This window comes from Heterodontus francisci, chromosome 5 (genome assembly GCF_036365525.1).
Source record: "Heterodontus francisci isolate sHetFra1 chromosome 5, sHetFra1.hap1, whole genome shotgun sequence".
Taxonomy (NCBI): domain Eukaryota; kingdom Metazoa; phylum Chordata; class Chondrichthyes; order Heterodontiformes; family Heterodontidae; genus Heterodontus; species Heterodontus francisci.
Genome location: NC_090375.1, coordinates 111,323,541 through 111,335,579, shown reverse-complemented (window position 1 = coordinate 111,335,579; position 12,039 = coordinate 111,323,541).

Here is a 12,039-nt window from a genome sequence, read left to right as displayed (position 1 = left end):
GGGTAATGTGCTTGATGTGGTGTACCTAGACTTCCAAAAAGCATTTGTTAAAGTGCCACATAACAGGCTTGTTGGCAAAGATAGAGCCCATTGAATAAAAGGGACAGTAGCAGCATGGATACAAAATTGGCTGAGTGACAGGAAACAAAGAGTAGTGGTGAACAATTGTTTTTCAGTCTGGAGGAAGGTATTTAGTTGGGTTCCCCAGGGATCAGTGTTATGACCCCTGTTTTTCCTGATCTATATTAATGACCTAGACTTGGGTGTGCATGGCACAATTTCAAAATTTGTGGATGACACAAAACTTGTAAGTATTGTGAACTGTGAGGAGAATAGTGACAAACTTCAAGAGGGCATAGACAAGGTGGTGGAATGGGTTAACAAGTGGCAGATGAAATTTAATGCAGAGAAATGAGGAGAAGCAATATAAAATAAAGGATACAATTCTAAAATATGTGCAGGAGCAGAGGGACCTGGGGGTACATATGCATTGAAGGTGGCAGGACAGGTTGAGAAACTGTTCAATAAAGAATACAGGATCCTGGGCTTAATAAATAGTGGTATAGTGTACAAAAACAAGGAAGTTACAATAAACCTATATAAAACACTGGTTTGGCCTCAACTGGAGTAGTGTGTCTCGTTCTGGGCACCACACTTTAGAAAGGATATTAAGGCATTAGAGAGGGTGCAGAAAAGATTCACGAGAATGGTTCCAGGAATGAAGAACTTCAATTGTGTGGATAGGTTGGAGAATCTGGGGCTGTTCTCCTTGGAGAAGATTAACAGGAGATTTGATAGAGATGTTCAAAATCATGAGGGGTCTGGACAGAGTAGATAGGGAGAAACTCTTCCCATTGGTGGAAGGATCCAGAACCAGACGACACTGATCTAAAGTGATTGGCAAAAGAAGCAATGGTGACATGAGGAAAAACATTTTTACACAGCGAGTGGTTAGGATCTGGAATGCACTGCCTGAGAGTGTGATGGAGGCAGATTCAATTGAGGCTTTCAAAAGAGATTTGGATAATTATCTGAAGAGGAAAGCATTACAAAGCTACTGGGAAAAGGCAAGAGAGTGGAATTAAAGGAGTTGCTCTTGCATAGCGCTGGCATGGACATGACAGGTTGAATGGCCTCCTTCTGTGTTGGAACCAATCTAGGATTCTATCTGCTGCAAGGATACCCACAGCCAACAGGAAGCATAGGGTTGACACAGCCACCAAAAGTAAGTCATCTGCAGCCTCAAATCTGCCTCCATCTCCTTCCAGCCATGCTACAATAGGGATCTAAGGGACTGATGTAATTGAATGGTAAATTTGGCCGAAACCCTTGCAACCATATCATGCAGCAACAGCCCCAATTGGGCAGGCATCAAACTGGGGGTTAAAATGCCCAAGAACTCTGACTGTCCTGGAGACTTATGCCTCCACATTTGCAATTTCTTTCTTTTCCTTCATTTTTGCCGAATCCGTCTTGGACCTTTCAGCCTCAGCAAAGACTGCCAACAGATTGAAATGCCTTTAAGAGTTTCTGAGCACACAGCCCAACCAGTGGCCCAGACACTCGCCTGAAATTGGGACTTAGGCTTCGTTAACATTATTTGGTGAGTTGCCTGTGCCTCACAGGCAGTTCAACCAGTTTAAATAGATAAATTTCAGGCCTGTTTCAAATCTGCACTTTGAGCTGTAATTATGCAAATGAGATTAGCAACATTACTGCTGTAGCCAATTCTTAGCCATTCAGATAAAGACTGAAATAAAGAAAGAGACTTGCATTTATAAATGCTTTTCATGACCATTTCAAAGCACTTTACAACCAATGAAGTACGATTTTGAAATGTAGTCACTATTGTAATGTAGGAAATGTGGCAGCCAATTTGCATATATCGAGCTCTACACACAGCATATGATAATGATCAGATCATCTGCTTTTGTGATGTTGATTGAAAGATAGATATTGGCCAGGACACCACGGATATATCTGCTGCTCCTCTTTGAAATAGTGGCCTGGGATCTTTTATGTCCACTTGAGAGGGCAGATGGAACTTCAGTTTAATGTTTCATCAGAAAAATGGCACATCCAACATTGCAGTGCTCCCTCAGTACTGAACTGGATTATCAGCCTTGCTTTTAGTGCCCAAGTCCTGGAGTGGGACTTGCACCGACAACCTTCTGACACAGAGGCGGACATACTACCAACTGAGACATAGCTGACACAAAATTGCACTAAATGATGAAAATTGGCACCTGTTGACTTCCTGACACAAGTGAATCGTGGATTCAATTCTCAATAAAACAAATATGGGTGTTAAAATCTCTTTATCTGAAGACCAAACAAGGTATGATTGATCCACTCCAAAAGTATGCAGCTCAGTTACCCTTTGTGCCAAATAAAAGTTATCAAAATGACAGTATGAGCATGAAAAAAAGATCACACACATTCAACGTCCAAGTTATTTAACATGGCGACTGGTTGATCCAGAGGTTCCGTAGAACCATAGGTTCTGGAATGATTTTCTATATTTTCAGACTCAGAAACTAAACCAGAATGGACATTAACAAATAATAAGACAGATTTGGGGGTTAATATTAAGTTGAAATTAATATTGCAGCCTTATTTAGACTCTCTTGGAAATCAAGAGCATTGCCCACCATGAGTGTTGTAAGAGGGATAAATGTGTGTATTCTTAGAATTAACAAATCAGTAGGGTTCGCAACATCGAATGTTAAATATCACAGATTTACTAAATATACAACAATTAAACATACATTCAACAGCAGTTCTTTTGGGCCTCCTTATCTCGAGAGACAATGGATACGCGCCTGGAGGTGGTCAGTGGTTTGTGAAGCAGCGCCTGGAGTGGCTATAAAGGCCAATTCTGGAGTGACAGGCTCTTCCACAGGTGCTGCAGAGAAATTTGTTTGTTGGGGCTGTTGCACAGTTGGCTCTCCCCTTGCGCCTCTGTCTTTTTTCCTGCCAACTACTAAGTCTCTTCGACTCGCCACAATTTAGCCCTGTCTTTATGGCTGCCCGCCAGCTCTGGCGAATGCTGGCAACTGACTCCCACGACTTGTGATCAATGTCACACGATTTCATGTCGCATTTGCAGACGTCTTTATAACGGAGACATGGACGGCCGGTGGGTCTGATACCAGTGGCGAGCTCGCTGTACAATGTGTCTTTGGGGATCCTGCCATCTTCCATGCGGCTCACATGGCCAAGCCATCTCAAGCGCCGCTGACTCAGTAGTGTGTATAAGCTGGGGATGTTGGCCGCTTCAAGGACTTCTGTGTTGGAGATATAGTCCTGCCACCTGATGCCAAGTATTCTCCGAAGGCAGCGAAGATGGAATGAATTGAGACGTCGCTCTTGGCTGGCATACGTTGTCCAGGCCTCGCTGCCGTAGAGCAAGGTACTGAGGACACAGGCCTGATACACTCGGACTTTTGTGTTCCGTGTCAGTGCGCCATTTTCCCACACTCTCTTGGCCAGTCTGAACATAGCAGTGGAAGCCTTACCCATGCGCTTGTTGATTTCTGCATCTAGAGACAGGTTACTGGTGATAGTTGAGCCTAGGTAGGTGAACTCTTGAACCACTTCCAGAGCGTGGTCGCCAATATTGATGGATGGAGCATTTCTGACATCCTGCCCCATGATGTTCGTTTTCTTGAGGCTGATGGTTAGGCCAAATTCATTGCAGGCAGACGCAAACCTGTCGATGAGACTCTGCAGGCATTCTTCAGTGTGAGATGTTAAAGCAGCATCGTCAGCAAAGAGGAGTTCTCTGATGAGGACTTTCCGTACTTTGGACTTCGCTCTTAGACGGGCAAGGTTGAACAACCTGCCCCCTGATCTTGTGTGGAGGAAAATTCCTTCTTCAGAGGATTTGAACGCATGTGAAAGCAGCAGGGAGAAGAAAATCCCAAAAAGTGTGGGTGCGAGAACACAGCCCTGTTTCACACCACTCAGGATAGGAAAGGGCTCTGATGAGGAGCCACCATGTTGAATTGTGCCTTTCATATTGTCATGGAATGAGGTGATGATACTTAGTAGCTTTGGTGGACATCCGATCTTTTCTAGTAGTCTGAAGAGACCACGTCTGCTGACGAGGTCAAAGGCTTTGGTGAGATCAATGAAAGCAATGTAGAGGGGCATCTGTTGTTCACGGCATTTCTCCTGTATCTGACGAAGGGAGAACAGCATGTCAATAGTCGATCTCTCTGCACGAAAGCCACACTGTGCCTCAGGGTAGACGCGCTCGGCCAGCTTCTGGAGCCTGTTCAGAGCGACTCGAGCAAAGACTTTCCCCACTATGCTGAGCAGGGAGATTCCACGGTAGTTGTTGCAGTCACCGCGGTCACCTTTGTTTTTATAGAGGGTGATGATGTTGGCATCGCGCATGTCCTGGGGTATTGCTCCCTCGTCCCAGCACAGGCATAGCAGTTCATGTAGTGCTGAGAGTATAGCAGGCTTGGCACTCTTGATTATTTCAGGGGTAATGCTGTCCTTCCCAGGGGCTTTTCCGCTGGCTAGGGAATCAATGGCATCACTGAGTTCCGATTTGGTTGGCTGTATGTCCAGCTCATCCATGACTGGTAGAGGCTGGGCTGCATTGAGGGCAGTCTCAGTGACAGCATTCTCCCTGGAGTACAGTTCTAGGTAGTGCTCAACCCAGCGGTCCATCTGTTTGCGTTGGTCAGTGATTATGTCCCCCGATTTAGATTTGAGGGGGGTGATCTTCTTGATGGTTGGCCCAAGAGCTCTCTTCATGCCATCATACATTCCTCTGATGTTTCCGGTGTCTGAGGCCCGCTGAATATGACTGCATAGGTGTTGCCAGTAGTCGTTTGCGCAACGCCTAGCTGTTCTTTGTGCAGTACTTCTGGCTGCTTTAAGTGCTGCGGATGTTAAATCGCTGGGGGCTTTCTTGTAGTTCAAAAGTGCAATGCGCTTAGCGGCTATGACAGGTTCCAGCTCTTCATTATGAGATTGAAACCAGTCTGCATTTCTCTTCGCACTTTTGCCGTAGGTGGTCAAAGCTGACTCATAGATGGCGTCTCTGATGTGGGCCCACTTGGTCTCAGCATCCCCTGTGGGAGTGTTTTGAAGGGCTGTTACAAGTGAATTTAGAAATTTTTGTAACAGCTGTGGGTGAGAAATTCTGCTCGTGTTGATGCGCGGGTGGCCCTTCTGCTTGGAATGATGCAACTTCTTTGGTCTGAGTCTAACCTTGCTGCACACCAGGGAGTGGTCGGTGTCGCAGTCCGCACTGTGGAAGCTGCGTGTGATTTGAACACTGTTTAAGGCGGCTCGCCTTGTGACAATGAGGTCTAGCTGGTGCCAACGACGTGATCTTGGGTGCCTCCATGAAACCTGGTGACAGGGTTTAGTGTGAAAGAACGAGTTGGTGATGCAGAGGTTATGATAGGTACACAACTCAAGCAGTCTCTGCCCGTTCTCATTCATCCTTCCAACGCCATAGCGCCCAAGGCAGGAGGGCCATGAGTCATGGTCGGCCCCAACCCTGGCATTAAAGTCCCCCAGCAGGAATAGGTGTTCGGTGTTGGGGATGCTGCTAATGATGTTATGGAGTTGTTCATAGAACTGGTCTTTAGCTTCAGGTGCGGAACAGAGTGTTGGAGCATAGATGCTGAGTAGGTGTACTGGACCAGAGGTGGTGAGCAGTCGGATGGACAGTATGCGTTCCGAGCCATTTGAGGGAGGCTCTATCATGCTGAGCAAGGAGTTTCTGATGGCGAAGCCCACTCCATGCTGTCTTGGTTCTTCAGGATCCCTGCCCTGCCAGAAGAAGGTGTAGTCTTGCTCTGCTAGAGAGCCACTCGCGGGGAGGCGAGTCTCCTGAAGTGCTGCAATGTCCACATTGAGTCTACTGAGCTCGTTGTTAATGATGGCGGTCTTCCGAGAATCGTTGATTTGTGTAAGGTCTTCCGACAGGCCAGGACACATAGTTCTGACGTTCCAGCTTGCAAAGCGAAGGGCTGGTACCTTCTTTCCTTTTTTCATGTTGTTTGGTGCGGTGTATCAGTCCACCTTTCGGGCAATGACCCTGAGCTCCAAGCACCCATTGAAGCAGGCAGACTGTGGCGGGACAGAACCTTATTGACCGGGGGCTGCCCGGTTTGAGGCGGGCGGTAGCTGTCCAGTGAGGTGCAATGACCTCTCCCACCGACAAAGGCAACCCGTGGCGCCCAGCTTCTACGCCAATTTATCTGGACTTATAACCCGTATCTGCTGCCTTCCGTGTTGTTTCAGTCGCTGTGAGGCAACTATGGAGTGACCTCTCCATGGCGCATGCCTGGGCAAATTTATGGAGGTTGAGAGTTGCCCAGTCGTCAAAACCCCCCTCTCGGCCTTTCTGGTGGGGTCCAAAGGAGTGCAGGACACGACGTTTGGCACCAGTATGGCTGCAGGAACTGCCGGAAACATGCCAAAGGTGACACATGACCGCCTACGGGGTTCCGCTCCGGATTTTCTGTTAGGGTTTACTCCCTTAGCCTTGGTCTCTCCCGAGACGCCCACAAGGCAGTGGGGTTGTTGGGGCCCCTACGCAGGTGTAGGATGGTGCCGGTGGGAGGAGGGGATGCAAGGGGGAGGGGTAGAGGGAGGGGGTGGGGGGGGGGTGCAGGGGAAGGGGGTGCGGGGTGAAGATGGTGCGAGGGGGGGGCGGGCTGGGACGGGGTTGTGCTCAACAGCAGTACTTGTGACAAAAACATTGAGGATTTAGTCGGAAGCCTCAAACACGTTAACAGTTCTGAGCTCGGTATACAGGTTGCAGATCTAATTGAATTGCACGTATATGTTCTAACACCCAATTTTTATACCTTCCTCTTACCCCATCTACATGACAATCCACACACTTCTGCTTTACCTAATACAGCTCCATGGAAGGAGAATTTTAATGAGTCTCTTCCCTTGTTTAACAAACTTTTTCTCCATAGACCCGTACAACTCTATTTTATCTTAGTTTCACTTTTGTTGCAATTCGACCATGTGAAACTTCTGATTATAAATAAAACCATAGAACTACAGAAAAATTACGGCACAGAAGGAGGCCATTCAGCCCATCATCTGCGCTGGCCGAAAAATCTAGCCGCCCAATCTAATCCCACCTTACAGAACCTGGTCCATAGCCTTGCAGGTTACAGCACTTCAGGTGCATGTCCAGGTAACTTTTAAAAGAGTTGAGGGTTTCTGCCTCCACCACCATTCCTGGCAGTGAATTCCAGACACCCACCACCCTCTGGGTGAAAAAGTTTTTCCTCATGTCCCCTCTATTCCTTCTACCAATCACCTTAAATCTGTGCCTCCTAGTAATTGATCTCTCTGCTAGGGGAAACAGGTCCTTCCTGTCTACTCTATTTAGGCCCCTCATAATTTTGTGCACCTCAATTAAGTCACCTCTCAGTCTCCTCTGTTTTAAGGAAAACAACGTCTTCCAACATTCTTGTAAACCTCCTCTGTACTCATTCCAAAGCAATTATGTCCTTTCTGTAATGTGGCGACCAGAACTGTACACAATACTCCGGCTGTGGCCTAACCAACGTTTTTTACAGTTCCAGCTCGGCCAATAAAGGAAAGCATTCCATATGCCTTCTTCATCACTCTATCTACCTCTCCTGTCACCTTCAGGGACCTGTGGACATGGACTCCAAAGTCTCTCACTTCTTCTACCCATTTCAATATCCTCCCGTTTATTTTGTATTCCCTTGCTTTGTTTGCCCTCTCCAAATGCATTACCTCACACTTCTCCGGATTGAATTCCATTTGCCACTCTTTCGTCCACTCAACCAAACCATAGACACCATTCTGGAGTCTACAGCTATCCTCTTAACTATCAACTGCACAGCCAATTTTTCTGTTATCAGCAAATTTCCCAAACATGCCTTCCACATTTAAGTCCCAATCATTAATATATATCACAAATAGCAAAGGTCCCAACACTGAGCGCTGTTGAACGCCATTGGAAACTGCCTTCCATTCGCAAAAACATCCATCAACTACTACCTTTTGTTTCCTGTCATTGAGCCAATTTTGGATCCAACTGCTCCATTCCCCTGTATCCCATGGGCTTTCATTTTACTGACCAGTCTGTCATGCAGGACCTTGTCAAATGCCTTGTAAACCACATCCACTGCACTACCCTCATCAATCCTCCTTGTTACTTCCTCAAAAAACTCAAGTTAGTAAGACATGACCTTCCCTTAACAAATCCATGTTGACTATCCCTGATTAATCTGTGCCTTTCTAAGTGGCAGTTTATCCTGTCCCTCAGAATTGATTCTAATAACTTACCCACCACTGAGTTCAGACTAACCGGCCTATAATTATTTGGTCTATCCCTCGCACCCTTTTTAAACAATGGTATAACAATTGCAGACCTCCAATCCTCTGGCATCTCACCTGTATCCAGTGAGGACTTGAAAACAATCCTCAGAGCATCTGCTATTTCCTCCCTGGCTTCCTTTAACAACCTGGGATGCAATCCATCTGGCCCTGATGACGTATCCACTTTCAAGGATGTCAGACCCTCTGGTACTTCCTCTTTCATTATACTTATCGTATCTAATATTTCACTCTCCTCCTCTTTTACTACAATGTCTGCATCACCCCTCTCCTTTGCGAAGACAGAGACAAAAAACTCATTAAGAACTCTGCCCACATCTTCTGTAGCTTCTAAAAAGGTTGACATGTTCGCAGATTTAACCTGCAGAATTAATTTATCAACTGATTTTTAATTTATCAGCAGTATACACTGAAATGTTCAATTAAAACTATTATCTAAACTGACCATGGCTTTAAGGTCAGTCTTAATTCAACAGATGAACAGTAGTCATTGAATCTGAATTGCTTTATACTTTCTCACATAATAGGTGTTAGACTATTTAAGAAAGACTCCATTTATGTAGCATCTTTCACAAACTCAGGCCATCCTAAAGTGCTTTACAGCCAATGAAGTATTTTTGAAGCATCATCATTGTTGTAATGTAGAAAACACAGCAGCTAATTTCGACACAGCAAGATCCCACAAATAGCAATATGATAACCTCCAGATCATCAGTTTTTCAATGATGTTGATTGAGGGATAAATATTGGCCCCAGGGAATGGTCAAAAGAAAAAAAGAAAGATTTGCATTTATGTAGCGCCTTCATGACCACTGGATGTCTCAAAGCGCATTACAGCCAATTAAGTCTAGTCACTGTTGTAATGCAGTATCCCAGCAAGATTTGAGGTAACATTTTAGCCAGAGAACAATGTGGAGGAAGATTGTGGGGATTGACTCTTGTTCTTAGTGCTTGCGAACAAAGGGAGCTCAGAGACAGAGAATGCTGAAGTTCCCTTTAGCTGTAACTTCCAGGTCAAGAGGTGACCCTTACCTAGATAAGAAAGCTGGTTACTAGGAGACCGACATAGCCAACATGGGAAACTGCTCTCACTTGTACCATTCCTACAGCCATAGATAACTCAGTACTTAGAGTCATAGGGTTAAATTTTGTGCGGAACTTGGGAACAGGAACGGAGGCGGGGGAGTGGGCGGGGGACAGTGGTGTTGGGGGCATAAAATTGGGATGGGAGATGTCAGACAGGAAGTCCAACGTCATGACGTCCAGTCCTGATTTTATCAATGGCGGCAAACATGGAGGGAGGAGTTCAGGCAGCGATGTGACAGGCAGGCAATTAAGGTTTTTAAGAGCCCTGTTAACAGCGATCTTATTAGTGGTTTTAAATTTTACAAACAGCGTGCAGGATTCATGGGGCTTTAGAGGCTCGCCTGCTTCAAGAGGCGACATGGAGGAGGGAGCTCATTTGATGGCTGCTCGGGAGAGGCAGCATTAACTGCCAGACAGGGTAGCGAAGGAAGATCATCGGGCATCATCTGAGAAATGGCGGTAAAGGGCTCAGAACTGCGGTGGTTCCATTCGAAGGGGAAGGGCAATAGACATGTGCAGCAGAGCAGGAGGGAGGGCCAGGCCACTGCAGCAGTGACCTCCAGATAGTGGTGAAGGTGGCAAAGGGGAAAGACAGGTGGCTCCCCCACACAGACGAAACTACCCTTCAGGCAGTGTCTAACTGTCAAGGCTCAACTATCTGCAGATGTCCGAAAGACAGTGTTAATGAAGACTCCGCCTCTCCAGGGAGGCCATCACTGACCTATGCACTATGATATTGGCCGTGCTGTGCCCCAAGGGACTAGGTAGAAATCCAATGCCAATGACGCTGAACCTCTACACCTCTGGATCATTTCAGGGATCCACTGGGGAGATGTGTGAGATCTCACAGTCAGAGGCCCATCGGTGCTTCAAGGAGGCCACCAATGCCCTTTCCAGGAGGAACGGTGACTATGTGTGCTTCCACATGGATCCCAACTATGCAGGTTATGGCCTGTTGCAGTTTACCTAAGGTGCTATAGTTTTTAAAGTAGAATGTTTTTAAGAAATGATGTGGTTATGCTTGGGAATAGTAGTATTTTGCATTATATTAGGATTAAGTTGTGAACTTTTGTGTCTGGAATCATGTTGTTATGTGAAATGTTTATTCGTATGCTGTACTGGAAAGATGGTGAAAGACTGAATGTCTACTGTAGCAACAATAGAGGAAGTGTCTTTTGAGATAAGGCAGGATGTCTGATGACCGCCTTTCTCCATTTCAATGAAGGGAGACACAATGTCACAATAACTGATAGACTTGTAGGCTTCATGGGGATAGAAATGTAAATAAAGATATTCGGAGGCCATTCATAACTGGAATGTTACCTGATCATTCAAAAGGATTAAGTTAGAACATGACCTAATATGGAATGAAGAAACCCTCAGGGGGGATAAAAGAAAGATGCTGAGAGACATCGGCACACGTCATTAAAAAGAAGAATCAAAGATTGTCAGTCAATAGTGAAGAGACACGTGCCACAGTCAAGTGGAGGTCGAGGACCGGTGTTCCACAGTCAATGAGACTGCTTATCACTGCGTTTTGTTAAGTATCACGTTTTTATACTCATTGTGATAAACTGAATAAACTCTGTGAAGCCTGTAAAAACATATTTGTACCCAACGTGGTTTGTAGCTAGTCTGAACTGAAAGTCCCTTTGAGATAAGCTCTCCCAACTTAGTCTGTAATTGCAATTGACCTAAGCCTTACAATTAAATTAAAGCGAACCCCAGATCTTACAGTGTCATTGACTGTACACAAATGGCCATCAAGGCTCCTGAACACCAGCCAGGGGCCTTCATCAACATGAAGGGCTTTCACTCTCTCAATGTCTGCGAAAACCACAGAAGGATCCTGCAAGTCTGTCAAGGTTCCCAGGATGTTGTCACGATGCCTACATTTTGAGGCAATCCCAGGTGCCAGACCTTCTCTGGCCTCCCTCTAGTCTTCAGGGATGGATTCTTTGAGACAAGAGCTACCCACTGAGGACATGGCTACTGACACCTGTGAGGAACCCATGCACAGATGCAGAGGAGAGGTACAACACCTGCCACAGGGCAACTTGAACGACCATTGAGCAGGCCATAAGTCTGCTAAAGATGAGATTCAGGTGCCTAGATCAGACCAGCAAAGCCCTTCAGTATGCTCTGGCAAGGGTCTCATGTTTCATAGTGGTCTGCTGTGCACTGCACAACCTGTCACTACGGAGGGGGGAGGCGTTGAACAATGAGGAAAGCGAGGAGTATGCTGCCTCCTTGGACAATGAGGATGCGGAGGAGGAAGCTGGCCAAGTATCAGCAGATGAAGGACCCCAGGGTCAACAGGAGAGATACCATGAATACATGCAAGGAAGGCTCGCGATGCCCTTATACATTTGTGTTCCCTTTAATCTTTACAGTCAGTTGTACGTTTACCAATAAAGACATCTTTATACAGCCCTGTTGCTGCCTTCTTTCCTTCAGGGAACAATCACTCATTGATCAGTTACGCAGCGCTGAGCTGGCAAGGCTCCAGACTGGACCACTTGCAGCATGATGCCTCGCCTCGAGCTTCTTCACAGAGACTGAGTTGGTACATAGGGCCAAAGGCTTTAC